The 23,835-nt window shown below is 36.8% G+C and overlaps 1 pseudogene across 1 annotated transcript in view; it reads left to right on the top strand.

Annotated features, from left to right (window-relative positions):
* Window positions 1–23,835, top strand: part of LOC310888308 (adhesion G-protein coupled receptor V1-like) — a 78,220-nt pseudogene that overhangs the window by 33,800 nt on the left and 20,585 nt on the right. The window contains exons 19-32 of the transcript in view: window positions 2,077–2,294; window positions 3,518–4,262; window positions 5,617–5,990; window positions 7,823–7,999; window positions 10,977–11,157; window positions 11,778–11,980; window positions 12,634–12,763; window positions 14,381–14,461; window positions 15,784–15,923; window positions 18,311–18,920; window positions 19,867–20,082; window positions 21,060–21,275; window positions 22,474–22,718; window positions 22,913–23,094. The product of the transcript in view is annotated as an adhesion G-protein coupled receptor V1-like (transcript). The remainder of the gene's footprint in view (window positions 1–2,076; window positions 2,295–3,517; window positions 4,263–5,616; window positions 5,991–7,822; window positions 8,000–10,976; window positions 11,158–11,777; window positions 11,981–12,633; window positions 12,764–14,380; window positions 14,462–15,783; window positions 15,924–18,310; window positions 18,921–19,866; window positions 20,083–21,059; window positions 21,276–22,473; window positions 22,719–22,912; window positions 23,095–23,835) is intronic.

The following is a 23,835-nucleotide window of genomic DNA, read 5'->3' as shown; positions in this document are numbered from 1 at the left end:
TATCTTTGCACTCTTTTGGAACTGGTGTATGTGGTACTTTATAAATAGCACTTTGATTAAATCAAATGCACAAGTGTGCATTGATAGAAGTGCACTATAGAAAAACAGTTTTACAAAATTTTGGATTAAATGATTTGTAATGTGTTGAAGACATCACCTGTAATACTATGGAGTACACAGTAAATATTAAAAAGTGCACAGAAGCTCATGTTGAAATGTAACTAAATAAGACTTCAGCATTGATGTTCTGTTATAATCTCAGGAACCTGTAGATACAGAAAAATCTGAATGATTGAGCACAATATAACCTAGGCTGACAGAAAAAGAAAAAAAACCACTCAACAAATAGCTAAATAAAACTGTGTGGCACTAGGTGGCTTTTTGTACCCATCTTTGAAATTTTCAACTGCAAACTACTGTATTCTTTCTTTCTGTTTTTGTATTTTTTTTTTCTTTTATCTGTTAATTACAGATTGAAATCTATACTTAAAGTCCGGATGTGACACTCTTCATTAGTCTGACCTTTGAAAGTATTTTCCTTTGTGCCACCATGATATATTGAAGAATTAGCAGGGTTAAAAATTGAATGCACTTGGCATCTCGCCTTGTTACATTCATTTCATAAATTTACTATGGGGTTTTAATTGGATGAAAAAATGATTTTTCGTTAAGAAATCTTGAGACAGGCTGTAAAGAGAAGTTAGGTCACAATAAATGCGATAGTGCAAATAGTTAGGGAAGAGGTTCTTCTTGCATTTAAAAAATCATCCTTTTTTTTTTGTCTGTTTGTTTTAAAGCCTTGAAGCAGATGCTTATGGCTGTGAATTGGTTCTTTATGCTTGTGTCAATACATCTGAAATATGAATAGTCTCAAGAAAAGAGGATATTAAGTTCATTGTGTGTTTGTTGTTGTGCTGTTCACTGTTTTGGGCTTTGTTGTTTTTTTGTCCTTTATAGTCTAATCTGCAGGATAATTTTTGTGGATTTGGTGGTGTTAAGAATATTGTTTTGATGTAAACATGCTTATATACAGGTGCTTTATGGAATTATAGGATACCAAGATCTCCAACATCTGAGGAACCTGCTCAGTCATCATTGATAAAATATATTTACTAGGGATCTGTCTCTTCCATACTGTCACTACTTTGACAGTTGTGTAGCATATAAAAAAGTGGTCAAAGTAGCATGTAACCAAACCACCGAAAACACAGAGGTTTTAATGAGGTAATTGGAGTTAGTGCAGCAGCGCTACACAGCTGGGATAGAGCACCCTGGTTAACGCCACAGAAGAAAAACCTTTGGAAGCAGAAACAACATAAATGTGTTGCTGTGGCTGGACTAGTTTAGCTGAACTAATTCTTCAACCTGATATAATCTATTTATAAGGCATTTTATGTCACCGTGCAAACCGACAGAAGCAAACTTCCTGTATGTAAGCGCACTCTTAATAAAGGCACTGTATGGGTCACTTTTTATTTGTAGTGCCTTTTTGAAATTAGTGTAATTGTGTTAGCAGATAGTTACCAAAAAAAAAAAAATCTTTTCATTTACTACGTTCTTAATCACAAATAACAGTAGATTTCTGAAAGCCGTAGAATGTAATTCTAATTTAATACAAGTGTAAGAAAAAGTTTAAGTAGACTTGATGACTGAAAGGAGAAACGTTTGTGGTTAAATGTAGATGATTCTCTTTCCTGTCTAAGAGTGTCCAAGTATATTAATTTTTAATGTTAACTTTCTGAACTATTATGCATTCATATTTATTATTATAAATTGGAATTACAAGACACAGTGATGTGTAGCTTCACAGTAGTATTCTGCATGGACCTGCGTATGCTACTTCTGTTTTCTAAAGTACGTATTCCGGGAGTAGAATTGTACTGCAAACGTGGTTGCCTTTAAAAGGAAGGCTTCATGGAACAGTTGTAGTATATTAGTATTTTACTTTATATTACATAGTATATTACTTCTTACTGTAAGGAAGATTACAGTAAAAGGAGTCTCCACATTTTCCTTTTCTACTCAACGCTGATGCATGCCTGCCAGGACTCTCATTCTTTCTGTATCACTGAACAGGATTTTGAGACACAGAGGACACTTCGGCAATGTTTCTTTGACCTGGCAGTTGTTTGATAATAACTCTGCACTGAAGCCAGGAGAAGAATTCTATGAAACTTATGGGACTGTGTGCTTCATGGATGGTGAAAGGTCGAAGTCAATAACACTACGTGCCATTTCAGATAGAATTCCTGAATTCAATGAATTTTACATTCTAAAGTTGGTGAATGCTTCAGGTATTGTCTTCCATATCACCATTTCCTTCATATCTGGTAGAAAAGAGTTATGTTTAATCAATCAAAAAGAAACCAACACTAGAAAGAGCATTGCTTTGAATCATGTCTTGATATCCTATGCTTTTCTGGTAAGGTTTTAGGTCTTATTTTTCATTTAATCTTGATTTCCATATATAGAGAGTTACTCAGTTCCCGAATTACTGTTAAACACATTTTGGTGATCTGAACTTTAAAAGGGATGCCTCTTGGTTTTTGAAATTAAGCTTCTTAAAGTTCAGAAGTTTCATTTCAAAAACCAAGAGTTCTGAATTTCAGATACATAGATCTCCATGCACAAAATATAAAACAAAGATACTAACAAAGAAATAACAAAGGTATTAAAGGTTATGTGTGTCTACCATAATAGAGGTTGCTTTTTTGTTTGTTTGTTTCCCTAGAGGAGGTAAAATACTTGTAGTTACCACTTCACATGACTTAAATTACAACTTTAAATTGCTACTGGACACATTTCCTAATCTGGATTAATTCCACTTTAGTACTATTCATGGTCTTCTGTGCTCTGATACAAGTGAAAATGTGTGTTGGCCTTTCCTGTAAGTGAAGTCCATACGGATGTACAAAAGATTTCCTGCTTATAACAGGTAGATCACTGTACACTTTGAACACGGAGATTCTCCATTCACAACATGATCTTCATATCATGAATTCTTACTGTGCAAAGATAGATGACTAACACCAGGACTGGGCAGCAGTTTTAACACACAACTGGTTACTGTTTCTGCAAGGTGTATGTACTTCTGTATCAGAGGCAACAGGCAAGATTTTGCCATTCTCTATTCCTGTAAGTCTTTGAGCAATACAAGAATTGAATTTGGCCCCCATGCTTATCAAACGAATCAAAGGTAACCTACCTTATTGGCTAATTAAGAAAAGATGGACCTTGTCATGTTTCACCTGAAAGACATCTGTGTGTTTTACAGCTGAAAAATAGCATGTGGGTTTGTTTTCTACTGAAATTACATCAGCACAGTGTTTTAAGAATAATACAATTAACCTATGTAATTTTCAAGTTAGATCATTTGCTATAAGTCCAGAGGATCTTAAAGGAGGGTTTGAGGTTTTTTTAGAAACTTGTTTTATTAAAAAAAAAAAAAAGTACTTTGAAACTTTTTTCTGAGTGTGTTGTTTAATCATTAACTTTTACTCTAACTTCTATTACGCAGGTGGGTCTCCTGGTCCTGGTGGTCAGTTATCTGAAACCAGTCCTACTGTAACTGTCATGATCCCTTTCAATGATGACCCTTTTGGAGTGTTTGTTATAGATCCAGAGAGCCAGGACAGAGAGATAGTGGAAGATACTCTTTCTGAAGATGACCTTTCCTATATTACGGACTTCACCATCTGGAGACAGCAAGGCACCTTTGGTGTTGTCCGACTAGGTTGGGAAATACTGTCTAGTACCTTCCAAGCTGGACTGCCATCAATGGTAGATTTCTTGTTGCTTGGATCATTCCCAAGCTCAGTACAATCACAGCCCCACATGAGGCGCCATCACAGTGGAACAGACGCTCTGTATTTCAGTGGAAAAGAGGATGCATTTGGCATTATCGGTCCTGAATACCCATAACAATGGAAATAATGCAGTAACCAATTTTACATTTTCAGCTTGGTTAATTCCTAATGTCAGTACAGATGGCTATATAGTTGAAAAGGATAACGATAATGGGACTTTATATTATGGTGTGAAAATTCAGACAAATGATTCTCATGTTTCTGTAGTGCTTCATTATACAGCATTAGGGTCCAATATGACATACATGGCTAAAACATCAGTCATGAAATACCTGGATGAGAATACTTGGCTTCACGTTCTGATTACTCTGGATGAAAGTATAATTGAATTTTACGTTGATGGAATTCTAGTTCTGGGAGGAATGAAGAGTCTAAAAGGAGAAGCAATTCTTGATGGTGAGCCTTTGCTATTTTTCTCCATATATAAAGCTCTGAAATGCATAGTCTAGCCACTTCAAAGGTGGAAGAAATACACTGAAATGATTATATCTGTTAAGTTAATTGAAAGGAATGGATAAGAATTCTTTGAGGATTTTCAGAAAGCCTATGGAAATTGTGTGAATGTTCTAAAAAATTCAAACTGCTGCGATGTTGAGTGAGAGTAGAGGACTATTAATTGTATGGTGTACTATTTTATTTCTGCTTTTAAAATTCCAGGTTGAAGTTTAAGAAATCAAATTTTCCATTTGTAAAAAGAATAGTACTTCTGCAATTAGTAATTTCCATCACACTTGCAGTACTGTAGCTAAGCTGAGAGGCTGAGAGGTTTTTTTTTTTTCCCTCCCTCGGTTTCTAGAACAAATATATGTGAAATGCAATTATGCTTTTATTGCTAGAAGGATATGTCTGTGCTGTAAATTTTCTTTATTAGTGGGGATGGCGTGTGTCTGGGGATAATGCAATAGTAAGGCAAGTATGTCATCTCTCTCCGTTGAATGTTGGGTAATACACAGTGGTGTGCATAGCAGCCCAGTTTTTCTCAGCATCCTCCACTTTGTGCCCTGGGACTTTTATCAGTTCCTGTGGTTGCTCATCTCTACAACTGCCACTCAGTGTCATATGTATGACAATACACTGAAGAGCACAGCTTTTTTTGTTTGTTTGTTTTCTTTCGTTTTCTGAAAGGCAACTGAAAACAGCTGATGTGTGTGTTTTAGCACAAGAGCATAGCATGGCACAGAACAGGATAGAGTAGGAATGAATATGAGGCAGCTGTGATCCTATAGTTTGGAGACAGAGAAATATAAATGCTGTTGTAAAAAGAGTTTGGAATTTGCATGGAATTACAGTGTGGTGGATGAAATGGATGTCCAGAAGGGTTAATGCAGTAATCATGAGTATCATCAGAATGGATCAGCTGCCCTAGCAGAGGGAAACAAAGTAGGATTTGTTCAGCAAAACAAGGGCTAAAAGGGGTTGCAGTTCTGCTCTGAAAATCTGTGGAGGAAAGAGGGAGCCTCAAGTCTCTAAGACTTATAAAAATGAGGGATGATGATAATGTGCTGCTAGAACTAATAGGATGAAAAACTTGGACAGCATAGGATGGAATTGTTTGGCCTGTGAGGACTTACCTGTAACATTGAGATGAGGCTCAAGGAACCTCCTGATTTTGGATCTCAAGATCAATATGATTCCTCATCCAGGGACAATGAACAGTTTACCATTGGTTTTTAAGAAAAACAGGTAGTCAGTTGCTGACTGTTTCATACAAATACAATAACATGAGAAAAAATTATAATTTCCTTCTCAGGTCCAGGAATAGTAAGAATTGGAGCAGGAATCAACGGCAGCAGTAGGTACACAGGGTTAATGCAGGATGTAAGGCTTTATGAGCGTAAGTTGACACGAGCAGAGATCTATGAACTTCATGCAACTCCTGCAAAAAGTGATGTCCACCCTGTCTCTGGGTATTTGGAGTATTGGCAAGGAGAGACCAATAAATCATTCATCGTGTCTGCAAAGGATGACAAAGAGGAAGAAGGAGAAGAATTATTCATACTAAAGCTCATTTCTGTGCGTGGTGGAGCTCGAATTTCACAAGAAAACACCACAGCAAGATTAAGAATACAGAAAAGTGATAATGCTAATGGTTTATTTGGCTTCACTGGAGCATGTATCCCTGAGGTAAGGTGGTCATAATGGAAATTGTAGGTGATATTTCAGGCACAGAAAGCTAAATGGCAGGACCAAGTGACCTGAACAAACCCTAGATTTTGCAGTGTTTGCTTTTGTGGTTAAGCAAAGTTTTCCTAGGATTTGGAGATGCATATGTTCTGTTAATACAACCTCAGTTCCACTGGGATTTACTATATAATTTTAAAAAACTAAAGAAAAAAATGGTTAAGAAAATTTAGTTTACTATATAAACTGAAGACTAAGGCTTAATTTTTTTTTTCTAGAAAAATATTTTACCTTCACTTCTGTTACATTTGAGTTACCAGTTAAAATGTAAGATTTACTTCTCTGGTTTTTTTTTGAGAATGGATTATTGCAAAGATTTTTATTTTAGTTTTCTGTGTCACATGATGTGTTTGAGATAATTTTACTAGAGATCATGCAATGACAAAGTGTTATGGATTTTTCCACCTTCATTTGCTGTCATAAACTAAGTTATAATTTGCATATGTTTGATGTCAGTTGGTTGATTTAGTAGTGGTTTTTTTTGTTGTTTTAGTTTTAACAGATGAAATCTTTTTTCAGTGGTATCCATTCTATATGCAGAGTGTAAACTTGCTACTTTTTGAGGAGGCTTGAAATAAACATAAATCATTCTTTACTTCTTTAATCAATTATAAGGGGGAATAACATGATAGCTATCTCTACTGGTATTGGATTATTTTGTGGAAAAAAAAATTTAATATAGTTTTCATTTGGGAACTCTTATGAGCTTTAATTACATTCTTTTTTAATCAAAGTGCTTATGATGTTTTTAAAATAACTGTCTTGCCTGAGTGATACTAGTTTTCAGTTTGGTTCAGTTTGCTTATTGTGTGCCTACCATATGCTATGATAATAGATTCCTTCAGGTTCAAGTACCTCTGATACGCTGTGATGCCACAGATCATCAGCCAACCATGAAGAAAAAAAATAATTATATGGCACGGTAATTGTTTTGCACCTATCATATGTCCATTTCACCAGGGAAGTATTAGAGCTCTTAGTGGTGATGCAGGAACACAGCATTTTTTTACCAGTAGTTTAACTGTGCATATCTGTCTACTAGGCAGCTGAAGTCACACACAGTATCTATGCTTTCTTACAAAGCAGCCCTGAAATTTATCTAATGCATAAGATAGCTTTAACCTTTCCAATAACTTTCAGATAAAATTATTTTCTATGTTAATTTTATGAACGTTATTTTCTAAAATAGAAGGTCAGTACCAATTAAAGCTTCATTCCAGAGATGTGACGTTGTCGCTGCAGAAGTCATGTTATCTGTGAAGATACAGAATTGTAAGGAGGACAGTAGAAGAGAAAAATCTGTTTTTCTGAATGATGATGGTATAGTTTATTTCTATCCATAGTGTGTCTGGTTAGAGAAAGTGCTGATCCAAATCTTTCTTTAAATTATTGCTAAGGAAAATTACAATATTGACGTTATTATAAAGCAATAGTTTCATTTGCTTTCGACAGGTACATTTCAAGCATATTGATTCTGTCTCTGACGCATAGTTTTAGGAAAGGGGTTGTGTCCAGGACGAACTGCAGTGTATTGTTATTTGTTACCTTAATAGTCCTCAGGGAGGCATCAGACTTTTGCAGATTCCACTAGGATTGTTCTGATTGGCATCAAGGTCAGTTTCAGCTTCCTAACACTCCAAAAGAGCTGAAAGTAACATGACAGCAATTTTTTACTTGAACATTTGTCTGGCATTAAATATTTTCGTGTTATTTAATGAAATTGCCTTGATTTACTTTGACAGTAATAAACGTTCCAAATTTTTGCTTTCTTCCAGACTGCTGATGAAGGTTCCACTATATCCTGTGTTGTGGAGCGTACAAGGGGAGCCCTAGACTATGTGTATATAAAGTACATTATCTCACAGGTTGATTCCACTGGCATTAATTACTCTGTTACCGATTTTTCTAATAGCAGTGGCACTATCACATTCGTTCCTTGGCAGAGATCAGAGGTAAACCCTACCTTCCTATTAACAATTCATCCTGTCCTTTACAAACCTCCTGGAAAATACCTTCTGAGGGTGCTTGGCTGGTTTGCATACTAGAGAGTGTTTACTTCACATGGCTTTTCTTCTTATTATTTTTTATTTTGTTATTTTATGTTGTTATTTTTTTGTTATATATATATTTTCTTTCTTTCTTTTTTTCCATCCCTGACAACAAGAAAGTGTTATTTGTAGCTCTGTGTATATGTCAGTTCAAAAGTCACCATGTGTGCATGTACATATTAGATATATGCACATATACATAAAAAATATTAACTGTATTTATGTGTATGTGTACATATACTTTAAAAAGTGTAGATAGTCCATGTACTTTCGAAATTGGAAAATGATCAGGTTTGATCTGAGTGTTGTAACTCAAATTTATGTCCACAACAATTAAATAGGCAATAGTAAGATTCATTGCTGTTCTTGCACTCAAGGCTATCCAGGTTCTGTCTCCTTTTAAATTCAAAATCAGAAACAGGAGATTAAAGGTGTTCTTGTAACAATAGCTGTTTTTGAGTCTCCCTGAAATGATTACTGTCTGCTTTAATCTATTCCTCTGCATAAAGTGTGCGAGCAACTGGAACATAAGGAAATTATTCAATATTCTGGCCTTAGAGACACCTGAAATTGGTAATCAGAATTGCATCTCTGAGTTGGGGGAGAGAAAGAGAAATGATACATAAGGGAAGCTTTAGCTGCTTCTGAGAAAGCTTTCTAAAAGTCTTACGAAATTCCTTATCTGAATTAGTTTAAAAAAAAAAGAAAAAGAAAAAAGAAATACCAGGATACCAGGATACACTGAAGAGTAGGAATTCAAAGCTACAGAGGCCCACAATTAAAAAATTATGTGGGCAGACTGGAGGTCCAAAAGAGGGCCAGAAAGATGATCAAAGAGCTGGAGAACCTGTCCTCTAAGGAAAGACTCAAGGGGTTAGATCTTTTCACCCTTTAGAAGGGGACTTTGATCCCATTATTACAGTACCTAAAGGGCAGCTCCAGAGTTGACAGAGGCTCTCTCTTCTCAAGAAACCACAGGAGAAGACAGAGGGCAAAGAGTACAAAGATAGAGTGGGAGAGGTTTTGTCTTGAAATTTTTTACAACTACTGGAACGACTTCCTTAGGGACAGGGTCGGGTTGTCCCGACCTCAGCATCTGGGCCAGGGCAATCCCAAGCACAAACACAGGCTGGGCAGAGAAAGCACTGAGAGCACCCCTTGGGGGGGGAAGGACCTGGGCGTGGTGGTTGATGAGAAGCTCGACATGAGCCGGCAATGTGTGCTTGCAGCCCAGAAAGCCACCCGTACCCTGGGCTGCACCAACAGCAGCGTGGGCAGCAGGGCGAGGGAGGGGGCGAAGGAGGAAATTCTTCCCTCAGAGGGCGGTGAGGCCCAGGCCCAGGCTGCCCAGAGGAGCTGCGGCTGCCCCATCCCTGGCAGAGCCCAAGGCCAGGCTGGATGGGGCTGAGGGCAGCCTGGGCTGGGGGGAGGTGTCCCTGCCCATGGCAGGGGGTGGCGCTGGGTGGGCTTTAAGGTCCCTTCCAGCCCAAACCAATGTATGGTTCTATGGTAGAATTCCCATCACCAGGGGTGCTTAAGATGCAGTTGAACATGGTGCTGGATTATTTCATCTATTTTTTTTTTTTCCATGAAACATTGAACTTCATCTTTTGATGTCCCATCCAACGTGGGCTGTCCTATGATTAAAATTCTGGGGTAATAAACAGCGTGTGCTAGAAATAGAAATAAAAATAATCTGTTTCAATGAATTCAATCCTGATGTACAGCACAGAATTGTTAAATTTATTTGAAGAAGTGGTGCGGGACCACAGTACTGTAGAAACAACATACACTTTCTATTATTGTTTGTATAATAAGGATGAATTGTGAGTAGAAAATACCATCCTCAGTTTCACTTATATCAGGCTGCAGAAGTCAATGTGGACTCAAATTCGCTGAAGTCATTTGCAGGGATCCCAGTGACTTCACTAGAACTGTGAATCTGGATAATGTGATGACTGGCAAAAGCGTGTGGTATCTGAAAATAGTTCATTCATGTTATAATAGTTTGTTCATTCAGCTTTATTTCTCTGTGAAATGATATTACTGCATTTCATACAATCATATATAGCAGAAATTTCCAAAGCTTTTCTAGCATGGCAACATAGACGAGGCCCACATTACTCTATCTAGTGGCAGAAAATGGCTGATGTAGGCTCTTGCTACACAGCTTACTGGTCCAATTTACTGCATACATACAGAGGAGCTAATGTGCATGGCTCTAAGAAACGGGCTGGTAGCAAGCTGCTCTTCAGGTGGGATATCCTAAGGGACTTTCAACTGACATTTGTAATCTACTCATTACCATGCCTCTAAATATGATCAGCTACTTAAATGTTTTCTATATGTTTGTCCGACCATATCGAAACATAAAGAAAGATGGAATTTTCTGAAGTGAATGTGTTAGCGTGTTTAGAGCAAGGTTATGTTAGTAAATCGTATGATCTGCAGGTCAAAGTGTCAGGTGGTATAATAAGCTCAATTTATTTGCTCTCTAAATTGGATTAATCACTGTAATGTCTCTTCATAAGCATAATTTCAAAAAGATTTTAAAATTTATCAGATATTTCATGTTCAGTACATGGAAATTAAACTCTGCTTTTGTGAAGATATACAAAACCAACCAAACAAGTATTTATTATCACTTATTTATGTAGTTTGAAACAATTCAGAAAATATGCCTTCCATTTCCAGTAGCTTGGAAGCATTGTTTTTGGAAAGCATATTCTAGACATAAAATGTTATCTTAGAAATTAGTTGAATTTATGTGGAGAGCAAAAATAGTGTCCTTTGCTTTCAGAACTATACAGCAGATACAGCTGACTGACTAATCAAAGAATGTTGCATGGTTTGATTTCTCCATGATTTGGTCCTTCTCTAGGTGTTAAATTTGCATGTTATTGATGATGACATTCCGGAGTTAAATGAATATTTCCGTGTGACATTAGTCTCTGCAGTGTCTGGAGATGGGAAACTAGGTTCAACTCCTACCAGTGGAGCAAGTATAGATCCAGAAAAGGAAACTACTGATATCAGCATCAAAGCCAGTGACCACCCATACGGTAACAATGATGGGAATTATACAGCTTTGTTTCAGATTATTGTGTAGTTCTTTCCAGTCAGATGAAAACTTTGCTTGGTTGTAATAGTTGAGGAAGCAATCTCATATATTCCACTTTATCTGACTTGAATTAATTCATTGTTTATATACATGAATGAATACTGAATTAGTTTTCTTTTATAATTTTACAAAAAGGCCTCAAATCTTCCCTGCCCAAACAAGCAATGATTCTCTTGTGAGGGCAAATAAAGGCTCTGCATGTAGTTGATCCTGTCCAGGTTTTTCATCAAATGAGAATTCCTGACAATGAGAGTCATTTCTCCATATGTCTTGTACCAGTAAATACGCAAAACCGTGGCCTGTGAGGCTCTTTTGGGAAGAGAAGGTTTTATTATTGTGCTGTGCCTTTTATCAAGACTGACAAGAATATCAGTGAGAGAGGGTAAGGCACACAGCACATCTCTGGAAATAGTGTGATTGAGGCTTAAGGGTATACTGGTATATGTGGTTTTTAATTTCAGAACCATCACAAGATATGTTATCAATCACTTTATTTAAATTGTTTATCATCTTTAAAATTTGTTATGAAAAGCCATGTAAGTAGTAATTCTTGTCTTCCAGGTCTGCTCCAGTTCTCTGTGGGGCCACCTCCTCAGCCAGGTGATAAAATGATTCTTCCAGCCTCTTCTGTGCCCCATATTACTATTAAAGAAGAAGCTGGACACGTCAGATTACTGGTAGTTCGTGCACAAGGCCTTCTTGGAACAGTTCTGGTGGAATACAGAACAGTGCCAGTCACAGCTTTCAGTCCCAAAGATTATCAGGTATGGCAACTGCCAAGGTGGTATAATTGTTTTGGAATTAATTAGAGTTATTTATCGTGGAGATAGCTTTCAGTTTGACTGCTCTAGCCCAGCTATGATTCTTTCACAGAAAGACTACTTTACAAGGTGATGTGGCAAATGGATATGTAATATTCACTTAAAAATATACATCATGTGACTTCTCCATTCTTTTCTCTGCAGTAAGTTGCATTGTCTAGGAAAAGCCTCTGGTTTTGAACTTTTTTTTTTTTTCTTAACAGAGTTTTCAGTGTAGCAATTTGTGAGTTTTGCTGTTGTTACAGACCATATTATTCAAGTGCATGTACAGGTTAACATTATGCTTGTACATACTGGGATTTGTATATGCCTAGCAAAATAACCTGCATGTATCTGCACTTGCTTGTCCAACTGATCATTTGTGCAGAAAAATAAGAAAAATGTACATGAATGCAGATGCTCACCAGTATGTCAACTTAGATGTCTTCTTCTTTTTTTTTTTCTTTTGTAAAACAGATTTTTCAGATTTTTTTTTAAAGCTTAAGTGAGGAAAAGTAGATGTTTTGAAAAAGACAAAATGAAGGTTCTGTTTCTTTTTTTTATATGGATGAAAACATTAGACTTGAACAAAAATATGAAGAGCTCTTATATTGCAGGCTGTTGTGGGTACACTGGAATTTCAGCCAGGAGAAAGATACAAGTACATTACTGTTAACATCACTGATAATACTATTCCTGAATTAGAAAAAACGTTTAAAGTGGAGCTGTTGAACCCAGAGGGAGGAGGTAAGGCACATATATCAGTCCCTTAGTTGTATTTTCATGACCTCTACTCGTTCATAAAAATCTTGTCTTTCTTGGCATTATTTTCTATGTTATTTCTGAAAACAAACAAAAAGCACCTCTACATCCCCACCCCCATACAGCTGTCTTTTTTCGTAGGGAAGAACTGTTCCTCAGTTCTTTTCTTAATCCTTGGTGGAAACAACCAGATCCCATAGCAAGTATATTATTACCATGTATTAGGGAAAGTGTATCACTGCCATCTGTTAGGTCATCTAAAGGCAATTGCTGCTTTTCACTTTGTATAACTTCATGGTTGGTAATGAGAACTAAAATAATGCAAAAATATATTAGCAATATGTTGCATTTCAAAAATATGGAATATTTATAAAATATTTAAGGCTAAACAGTCAAAGTGTTGTGTTTTTGTTTGTTTGTTTTGGGTTTTTTTTGTTTTGTTTTGTTTTTTCTTCCACATGAGTGAAATCAGAAGAACTGCAATACATAGGTCAAATGGATTATAGCAGTAATAGGCTGTGGATGTTGAGGGCCATAGGGAGTTTGCTGAGCTGTAGCTGCAGAGGTAGCTCGTAGATAACTGTCTGTAAGAACAAGACAAACACTTGAAAGAATTATTGGTTTGAAGGGCTAGTCTGAAGGGACGGCAAAGCATAGTGGTGCTGCCACATAAACCCCTGAATACCTTACAGATTTTTTTTTCCATTTGAGAAAAATTTTAACGGAGATTGTAAAGCTTGTTGGAGGGAAAAGTAATTAGAAACACTGACAGCCATAAATTGATTTTTTTTTTTTAAACTGATGTTATTTTTTTAAACAATTCGGAAATTGCAAGTGTGGTCCCTTCTGGGAGGATGTATCAGATTTCCTTGAATTAATCCAGCTCTCTGCTATGATTGTATGTGTCTATGGTGCAACATGGTCTCAGTGATTCTTTTGGTAAAGTCTTGAGACTTTTCACGTATTTTGTCTTTTTGGTTGAATAGTTGTTTTGTTAAAAGGAGTCAAACTTTTCTCTTTCAAATTGTTGTGACAGAAAATTTACAACTAACTTTAGTAATCCAGTAACTATATAGCCTTTTTAAAATGAGCCTTCTTTTTGGCCTTTCCAACACAAACACAAAGCTTATGAAGTCCCCATTAGTTAAGTTTTCTGCAGATTTTCCCAACATTTTCACTTTGTGAGAAAATATTAGAATAAGGAGCTTGAGGGACTTTATCGTCTCCCCTACCTTTTTTTTTTTTTTTTTTTTCAATTTAGATTCCTCCATGACAAGCCTCAGTTAGGAGTGAGAAAGGGGAAATACAAAATGGGGACACAAAGAGGGAAAGAGAGGAAAGATAAACTATGTGTATGTGTTTTCTTTCATTCTGACTTCCCATTGCTATTTCCAATGTCATAAATTAAGTAAGAGGTGGCATATGTAAATATTTCAGTCTTTATTAGAACTCCTGTACACTTTCAGAAGCAAAGTTGATACCTTCCTAGAGTGCTTCCCTCTTTTTTTCCTGTTGTCCAGAATAGTTTAAATTTCTCTTTGCTTGCGCTCTGATTTATAAATGTATATATGTGTATATATCTGTATGTCTGTCATCTTAAAGTTGCTGAGCTCTTTAGAAATGATGGCAGTGGTAGTGGTGATGGGAACATGGATTTCTTCCTTCCAACTGTCCATCAGCATGGTAAGCATTTTGGATTAATCTTTATTTCTTTATGCTAACTGTAATATCCCTCATGAACTACACTACTGACACAGTTTATCATAGTGTTATTTTGCTTGTGGTTTGAGATATATCATAGAGTCCTGTCAAAACATTCTTTCCCATTTTAAAAAAGGCTTAATTTCAACAACAGTCAATACTAACCGTAATACAGAAAATAACAGCTTCTCTATCTTCAAAGCTGTATTTTTATAGAACACAATGTAGTTATTCCAGAAGTAGTTAGAAAAATTAGCTTTGTTTGTAAATTTTGTAAAATTTTCTGGAGAGCAAAGAGGAGAGAAACTTTTTAAATTTAAGGTAATTTAAAAATTACCTGACTGTGTGTTTTGATACTTTCTTTTGCCACTTGCTTTATGCTTTGATCTCTGCATCTCAAAAATACTCTTAATAAAAAGTGGTGTTAGCTCTTTTTTTCTAAAAGAATGCTTTGATTATTTTTCATTTTTGAAGTCTATTTTTGTCACAACATACAGAAAACAAAGATAATTTAATCTTGAGAAAATTAAAAACATACAATATGCAGAAATAAGATGAAAACAAAAGCACCTACTATGAGGGAAACGCTAATGATGGCGGATTTTGAATTAAACCCTAGAGACCTGAAAATATTGTGTTAGCACCCATTATTGAAATCAAATAATTTATTCCACAGTGACAGCCTGATTTTCTGTTTTATTTGAAAATACAAAGGAGTTCAGTTTGAACCTGAGAGTAAGTCTGTGGTTTAACCACTTTTTGGAACTTCCTGGGAAGTGTTGTTTCCTCTTCTGTGTTTCCAGATTTTTTTTAAAATGCCAGGCTCTTTCTCTTTCTAAGCAGCAAGTTATCTCACACAAGATGATCATTACAGTAGTAGAATTTCCTGGACTAGCTTTTTCTTTGTTCCAGCTTCAGTTAAAATAGTACCTGCTTTTGTCCTGTCTGCACTGCTTACACTGTGTTTTACCACGTAACTCTCCCCTACCCTAAATTCTAGTTCATTTTCCTTAATTAGACAAGTAATTTTATTTTTGATCCTCTCTTAAAATATTTGCATTTTATATGTTGCTTTGGAGTGTTGTTCCATAGAAGGGCTGCCAGGACTGCATTATTGAAAGTGAGTTCCTTATCCATGTGGATAATTATTCCACATTTAAAACAAAAAAAAAACACACCACAAAATGCAAAACAGCAGAAATATTCCAGTTATGCTTTTCTGTGTGCTTTTTGTAACAAACTTCCTTAGCTTTTAAGAAAAGATGGTATAAAAAAATAACTCATTTTGGCACTTGCACTTACAGCCAGCTTGGGAATTGCATCCCACATCGTTGTGACTATTGAGGCTTCTGATGATGCTCATGGCGTCTTTGAGTTCAGTACTGAGTCACTCTCGGTAAATGGAACTGAGCCTGAAGATGGAGATAGCAATATTATGTTGCAGGTTAGAAAGTTTTGGGTCTCATATTGCTATGCAATCCTCTTTTATGTCTATTTTACAGAGCATTCTGCAATATTTTTATAATAGGTCTACAGCATTTTAACTTAACTTTATCATGTACATTTGTCTTGACATTTTATACTTCACTTTCTAAAGTGTATCTTTCAGCTTAAAACTAAAATGTTTTATATAAGTTTAAATTTACTTCTACTTGTTTACATTTGAGGTATGAATATTTTAAAGTAAGTGCTGATGACACAACAAATACAGCAAAGCTAAGATGATAAAGATTACACTGTTTTTAAAATTAGTTTATTTTTAACTCATCATGTCAATGACTTTGCACTGTATATAATGGAGGGGCTGGATTGTGTGCAGCTTGCAGTTGGCAATGACATGCTTAAGATCCTCCGGGTAAGGATTAAGGGACATGGAAATAAGTTATAACAATAAGATGAAGTTGTTGTGGGAGTCTGCTATAGACCACCCAGCCAGGAGGACAACATTGCCAAATTATTCTATAATGAACTAAGGGATATCTCTAGGTCATCTGCCCTTGTCCCTGTGGGTGACTTCAACTTCCCAGATGTTAGCTGGGAATACCATACAGCCAATACAAACAGGTACTGGAAATTCCTGAGGCACGTTAACAATAACTTGTTGGTACAGTTACTCTGGAAGCTGACTAAGAAAGGTGCCCTCCAGATTTGTTGCTTGTAAACAGTGAGGGTCTTGTGGGTGAAGTGGTGATTGGAGGCTGTCCTGGCCATAGTGACCATGAGATGGCTGAGTTTAAAATCTTTGGTAATAGGAGGAAAACTGCCAGCAAAAGTTCAGCCCTAGCTATGGAGACAGCAGACTTCAGACTACTCAGTGAACTAGTTTGTGAGGTCCCCTTGGAACCTGCTTTTGAAGGTATTGGAGTCCATCAGTGCTGGTTAGTTAAGTAACACCTCTTAAGAGCACAGGAACAGGCAATTCCAAAGAGTCAGAAGTTGAGCAAGCTGGGCAGAAGGCCAGCTTGGCTGAGCAGGGATCTTATTCTAGAATTTAGGCGAAAAAGGAAAATCTGTGGGCATTGGAAGCAAGGTCAGTTGAACAAGGACTACAGAGGTGATGTTCACTCAGAGTTGAAGCTGGCCAGTACTGTGGGGACAACAAAAAGTGCTTTTTTTAAAGTATGCTAACAGCAAAAGGAGGAGCAGAGAAAACATTGATCCATTACTTGTTGAGGTTGGTAACCTCACAAATAAGTACGCCAATAAAGCAGAGGTTAATGCCTTCTTTGCCTCTGTCTTTAACACCAATGATGGGCTCGGGGACACCCAAAGCTCTGAATTTCAGGACTGTGATGATGATAAACTCCCAGCCAACTTTGAACTTGTGCAGGATTTGCTGCTCCAGCTGGATGCATATAAGTCTATGGGGTCCAGTGGGATTAATCCCAAAGTACAGAAAGAGCTGGCTGATGTCATTGCAAGACCTCTCTCAATAATTTTTCAATAGTCTTGGAGTCTGGAGAGGTCACAGTTGACTGGAATTAAGTTAAACGAGGAAGTGCTGGATTCTGCACCTGGCAAGGGGCAATGCTGGCTGTACGGACAGGCCTGGGGACAAGAGGCTGAAGAGCAGCCCCATGGAAAGGGATCTGGGGGTTTTGCTTGACAGCAAGAGAAATATGAACCAGCAGTGTGCCTTAGCAGCCAAAATGGTCAACTGTGTTCTGGAGCATAAGGCACAGCAATGCTGGATGGTCAAGGGAAGGGATTGTCCTGCTCTGCTCTGTGCTGGCGAAGCCTCACCTCTAGCACTGTGTGTGCTACAATATATGAAGGACATAAACTATTAGAGAGCATCCAAAGGAGGGCTACTATGGTGGTGAAGGGTCTAGAGGGCAAGAAGTATGAGGAGCGGCTGAGGTCCCTGGGTTTGTTCAGCCCAGAGCAGAGCAGGCCGAGGGCAGGCCTCATGGCGGCCTGCAGCTCCCTCACGAGGGGAGCGGAGGGGCAGGCGCTGAGCTCTGCTCTCTGGGGACAGCGACAGGACCCGAGGGAACGGCATGGGGCTGGGACAGGGGAGGGTCAGGCTGGGGGTTAGGGAAAGGTTCTGCACCCAGAGGTGGTCGGGCACTGGGACAGGCTCCCCAGGGACGTGGTCACAGCACTGAGCTGCCAGAGTTCAAGAAGCATTTGGACTACTCTGTCAGACATGCGATTTGATTTTGGGTGGTCCTGTGTGGAGTCAGGTGTTGGACCTGATAATCCCTGTGGATCTTTTGTAACTCAGGATATTCTGTGATTCTGTGACTTTGCTGTATGCCATTTTACACTTTTATGTTCTTCTTTCTTATAGTACAAAGAAATACATAAATCTTTGTGTTTTCCACTTAGGTTGTGAGAACTCATGGGGCCCTGTCTGAGGTGACTCTGTATTGGGTCATAGTCTGTGATCTTACAGAAGACCTGGTCTCTGCATATGGGAATGTAACATTTGATGTTGGCCAAGTGAGAGCAAATATTACCATACAAGTTTCTCCTGACAACGTGCCTGAACTGGATCAGGTGTTTTCAGTTTTGATCATCAATGTGTCCGGTGGTCGTCTTGGAAATCACACTAATGCAACATTAACAGTTTTAGCTAATGATGATCCATATGGACTGTTCATCTTTTCTGAGAGAAACAGACCAATAAAAGTTGAGGAAGAAACAAAAAATATCTCCCTGACAATAGTAAGGCTTGGTGGTCTTCTTGGTACAGTAGTGGTTACATACAGAACTTTAGGTGATGATGAAAAGTCACCCTTTCTTCCACCTGATGTTGTTAGAGCAATACAAGGAGAAGATTATATACCCATTACTGGTTATGTGATCTTCGCAGCCAATGAAAGCGAAGCCACAATATCTTTGCCTATTTTGGATGATTATGATCCTGAGAGGTCAGAATCTGTTTTTGTGGAGCTAAACAATACTGTTTTGATCGACAAAGTACAGGATCGGCCAAGTAAGTGTCTTTCATATGTAAACCCAAAGCTTAAATATGTAGGCTAATATTTATATTTAATAGGATAAAATGCAGCAATTGAAATTACAGTAAAATTTTACCTCTGCCTAACTCTGTATAGTTAAGAATCCTGTAAGTTATATGTCAGAGTATCTCACATTAAGTATGAAGATTCTGTGTGTCAGCATATATTTCCTTTACCACAAAATTTTGTCAGGGGTGGACATTTCTTTCTCCCTTCTGCATCTGCTTTATCCCAGGTGTTTTAGGCCAACTGTATTACTGTATTGGTTTTGTGTGCTAATACCTGCTCACCTGTTGTTTCTGTAAAGCACAATGATAGGAAATAAGCTAGTTGCACTTACTGAAAGCGAAAAAAGCCTTTTAAACATTAAGTGGTGTAGAATTGCAGCTTCATGCTGGCTTTTTAGCGTAGAGGATGTTTGCCCGATCAGATAAATTCAGGTCATTACAGCCTTATTTATGCTTAAGAGCTTCTTGGCATGCCTAATTTCCCTTCCCTCTCCCCCATGACTCTCCCACATTAATCTTGATTTTTAAGGGAAACACTACAAAAAATTCTACTGGGAAACTGAAAGGTTACTTATAGTTCATCATTGCTAGTGTAAAATTCTATTGTCCTATGGACAAATAAATAAGTAATTTTGCTAGTACCTCACCTCTTCAAAGAACTGGTGTTTTGTATGCTCCACAGCAGGGTAGAATAATAAGTTAGTAAGAATGTGGATTTTCTGACATAATATAATTCAAACATCAAAAATATGCTTGTGCAGTTTGTAGTTATATTTTGTCCAAATCTAAAATGAAAATTTTATTGAAAGCTAGTAGTGGCCATCCACTAAACTCAGGTGTATGTATATGAACAGTATAGCCATATATAGGAGGCATTTCAGGCTTGCTCTAAGAGGTTTTTTTTATATTTCAGTTGTAAATTCTCCTCGTCTTGGATCAGTGGGTGAGACTATAGCTCATGTAATTATCAATGCCAATGATGATGCTTTTGGAACACTTCAGCTTTCAGCTTCAGCTGTGCGAGTTGCTGAAAATTATGTTGGACCAATCATTAACGTGACCAGAACTGGGGGAATTTTTGCAGATGTTTCTGTGAAATTCAAAGCTATGCCAATAACTGCAACAGCTGGTAAGAAATCAAAATAGCAGAAATACACATTCTGTGTTAAACCAGAAAGAGCATACTGTATGCTTCGAGTAACCAAAGCAAGCAAGTGTGTATTGAATGCAGTCTAGTAAAACAAGTAGAAAAAATACCAAAGTGTGAGATACTTACTGAGTGTACTTAGGAGACAGGAATTCAGGTCCTATAGAAGAGACCTTACATCAAATTTAAAAAAACTCAGAGATATCATCACTGAAGAATCTAGCAAGAAAACTAAGGAAAGGAATTGGCTGTTTGTTTCCCTGGTGGCCACTCACTTTCTCAAAAAAATAAAATAAAATAAAAAATCCTGTAGTAGTATATATAGCTAGTACTTAGTCCTTTGTACATATTTCAACCTACCATACATGGCTTATTTGAGTTTCTTGGAGGGAAATTGAGAGCTGGTGACTCCTCTGTGAAACAGACAAATGTTAAGCACAATTCAAGAAGACTTTTACTTTGCAAATGAAAGGTAAAGCTCTCAGGTGATCCCTGAAAAGCTCCACGAGGGAAGGAGTGACCTTATGTCCTTTAGTAAAATCTCCTTTGAAAAAGGTACTTCTGTTTCATTTTATCTCTTGGAAAGCCAGACAACTATCAGAAATCAAATATAGAAATGTCACAGTTGTGTGATCTTCTCAATGGAAGATAATAATGGACCTTTTGTAATTGCTTCTTGGACTGACAGTGTAAACTCTGTTTTGGCCAAGATGAGATTTATTTTCATCCATCCAGATATCTAAAAGGCACTAGGAAATAAACAATTGTATTTTCTGGGTATGAAGATAAAGAAAAAAAAAACACAAAAAAACACACCAACATATGAACACAAGGGAATGCAAAAAGAACAGATAAATATTAGTGCTGATAAACATTAGTGATGTTTCATAATGAACCAGAATGCCTTAATATTCTTCTGTGTTTTGATTGTTTTGTTATTTTTTCATGTACAAATCTAGGTGAGGACTACAGTGTAGCCTCATCAGATGTTGTCTTACTAGAAGGAGAAACAAGTAAAGCTGTGCCAATTTATATAATTAATGATATCAATCCTGAAGTTGAGGAGTCCTTTTATGTTCAGCTGCTGAATCAAACGACAGGAGGAGCCTTGCTTGGATCTTTGACGAGGGCAGTCATAACCATTGAGGCTTCTGATGACCCGTTTGGATCCTTTGGTAAATGAGTCTTATTTGCATATTTTCTCTTGTCCAGTAGCAATCTGCTGATTTGTGGGTGAGTTATTACTGGGCAATGGAATAAAAATTTTCAGAATACAAAAAGGGAAGTCTGGATGAACACAGTAAAGGACAAAATAAGATAAACTAAATTAAAACGTGTAAGTAAGGGCAAATGGTGCCCTTATATAGCGAAATTGAAGCATTCAGTCAACTTATATATCAAGATTTTGTGAGACGAAGGTGGATTTTGGAGTCTCCTAATGGGGATGGATTTTAATTTAATTTGTATTTTTTTATCTATTCTAAATGTTGCATTTCTGCAATAGCTTGAAGCTTAAGTTTACATGCCAAAACCTGTTTAGATAGTGCAGTGTCATTGTTTTACAAAATAATCAGGCAAAGCAGGTTTAAATATCTGGGGAAATTGGAAAGTACAAATATGACTTAAATTGCATTCTTGTATGTTCTGGTTGTTAGTTATTGTAGTTTTTCTTCTTTCTATCATTATCAGTAAAATGGATTGTGGACACTTTCCAAAAATAGTTTCATTACACAGGTTTTGAGAAAAAAATGGTAATTTCAAAAATTTAATGACATTTTAGAAATTTATCTTTTCTATTTATTTTTTCTATTTCAGTATTTCTGGTGTATGTTTTCCAGCCATTTTATTTGACTTACTCTTTCTCCCTTTAGTACCCTACTTTATTTCAGTTATTCCATTTTATCAGCAAAATGTAAAGGAAATTGACAAAAGTAAATAATTCCACATGGATAATTCATTAACTTCATTCTTAACAACTAAAGATTTTATACAAGAAAGACTTATATTTGAAACAATTTAGATGGAATATGTTGACACATTTTTTCCATACGTGACATAAAAAATGATAAAAAATTTCCTCACTGGGAAAAATTACCTTCTGACCGTCTTCTAAAAACTTAGATCATGGCTAGCCTTGAACAATGGATACGTTGGAATAAACTCTTGGGTGGGGGCTGAATTTTCATGCCAATTTTATTTGCAGATAAAATGATACTGAAAGTTCAATTTGAAGTTTAAACCTGATTAACATTTTTTTAATTGTGCAAATGAATGCAATCAAGTGAAATAAAATATATAATTCAGTAACTAGGATGGTGTTTTTATTTTAAATATTACTGTTAATGAAATACACCTCTTTGTGCTGCACTTCAGTGTTCCAGATGACCGAATTTACTGTGGAGGAGCCTGAATCTGGATCAGTACCCATAAATCTGCCAGTAATCCGCAATGCTGGGACACTTGGTAACGTTACTGTTGAGTGGGTTGCTACCATTGGTGGACACCCTGCTGATGAGGACTTGCAGGTTGCCTCAGGCAATATTACTTTTGCCCCTGGGGAAGCCTTTCAGATGCTACTATTGGAAATCCTGGCTGATGATGTTCCAGAAATAGAAGAAGTAAGTCAAGCACTTACATCTTCCTTGAAGATGGTATTAATTTTGACTTGTTCTAGAAATATGTATGATGGAAAACAAGAAATGTTCCGGCAGGAAGGTGCTATAATTTCATGTTATACTTTGCTTGTAATTATTGTTAGAAAAACCACAAATTGTCTAGCTGCATTACTTCTTTTTCTTTTCTTCTCTTTGAGATTGTCCGTGTAGAATTAACTCAGGCCTCCAATGGTGGTGCTATTGGGTTAGATGGCGTGGCAAGTATTATAATACCTGCCAATGATAATCCTTATGGCACAGTTTTCTTTCATCAATCCTTATATCGAGTTCAGGAGCCACTAGAAAGAAATTTGCTGGCAAACATAACAGTCAGGCGAAGGTTTGTATAATGTTTGCTTTATTTGTAATTACTATTTATTCTTCACTTTTGTTTCCACTATAATGTCAAATTTCATGCTCCTCTCATAAAAATATGTGCATCAATTCTTTGATCTGCCATCTCAATGTATTTTCATTTCAAACACATTGTTTTTGAAGTAGATGTCTGTGTATTACATAAATTACTTAAACGTAGTATACATTGAAATGCACAATGTAAACTCGGCGTACACAGTGTACTATTCATTTTGTCCGTTTAATCATCAAATCATTTAAACCTGCATGGTAGCCTGTTCCTGTGATTTGAACAGGAGGACAAAATGGCCAGCCCTTACAGGATGAAAATAAGAGAAGGAAAACAGGTTTTATGCATGTGATCCTAGAGGAAGGATGATAAGTCTGGGTGTCACCGGCTTTTTCTTCCTTGCAAGTAAGGAGAGCTGCCAAGTCCTGAAGAAGACTAAGTTAACTCCTAGAACCAAATGTTTACAAATATGCATTCTTAACAGACTACTACCTAAGCTATAAATAATCAAACTTGCTATCCACAAAAAAATAAGATAACTCAGTTATTCTGGTACTAGTTTCAAAGGGAATGCATTTTGATGTGTTATTTGGAATTTTTCAGCAATTCAGAAAGGGTCAGTTGATTTTGTTCACTTCTATTATTAACCCAGAAACATGTAGAATATTAGACATCCTTTGTCAACTAACAGAACTTTATTTTATTATAATGTCTTTT

This window comes from Anser anser, assembly GCF_964211835.1.
Source record: "Anser anser genome assembly, chromosome: 33".
NCBI lineage: Eukaryota > Metazoa > Chordata > Aves > Anseriformes > Anatidae > Anser > Anser anser.
This window is presented reverse-complemented; position numbering and strand designations above follow the sequence as displayed.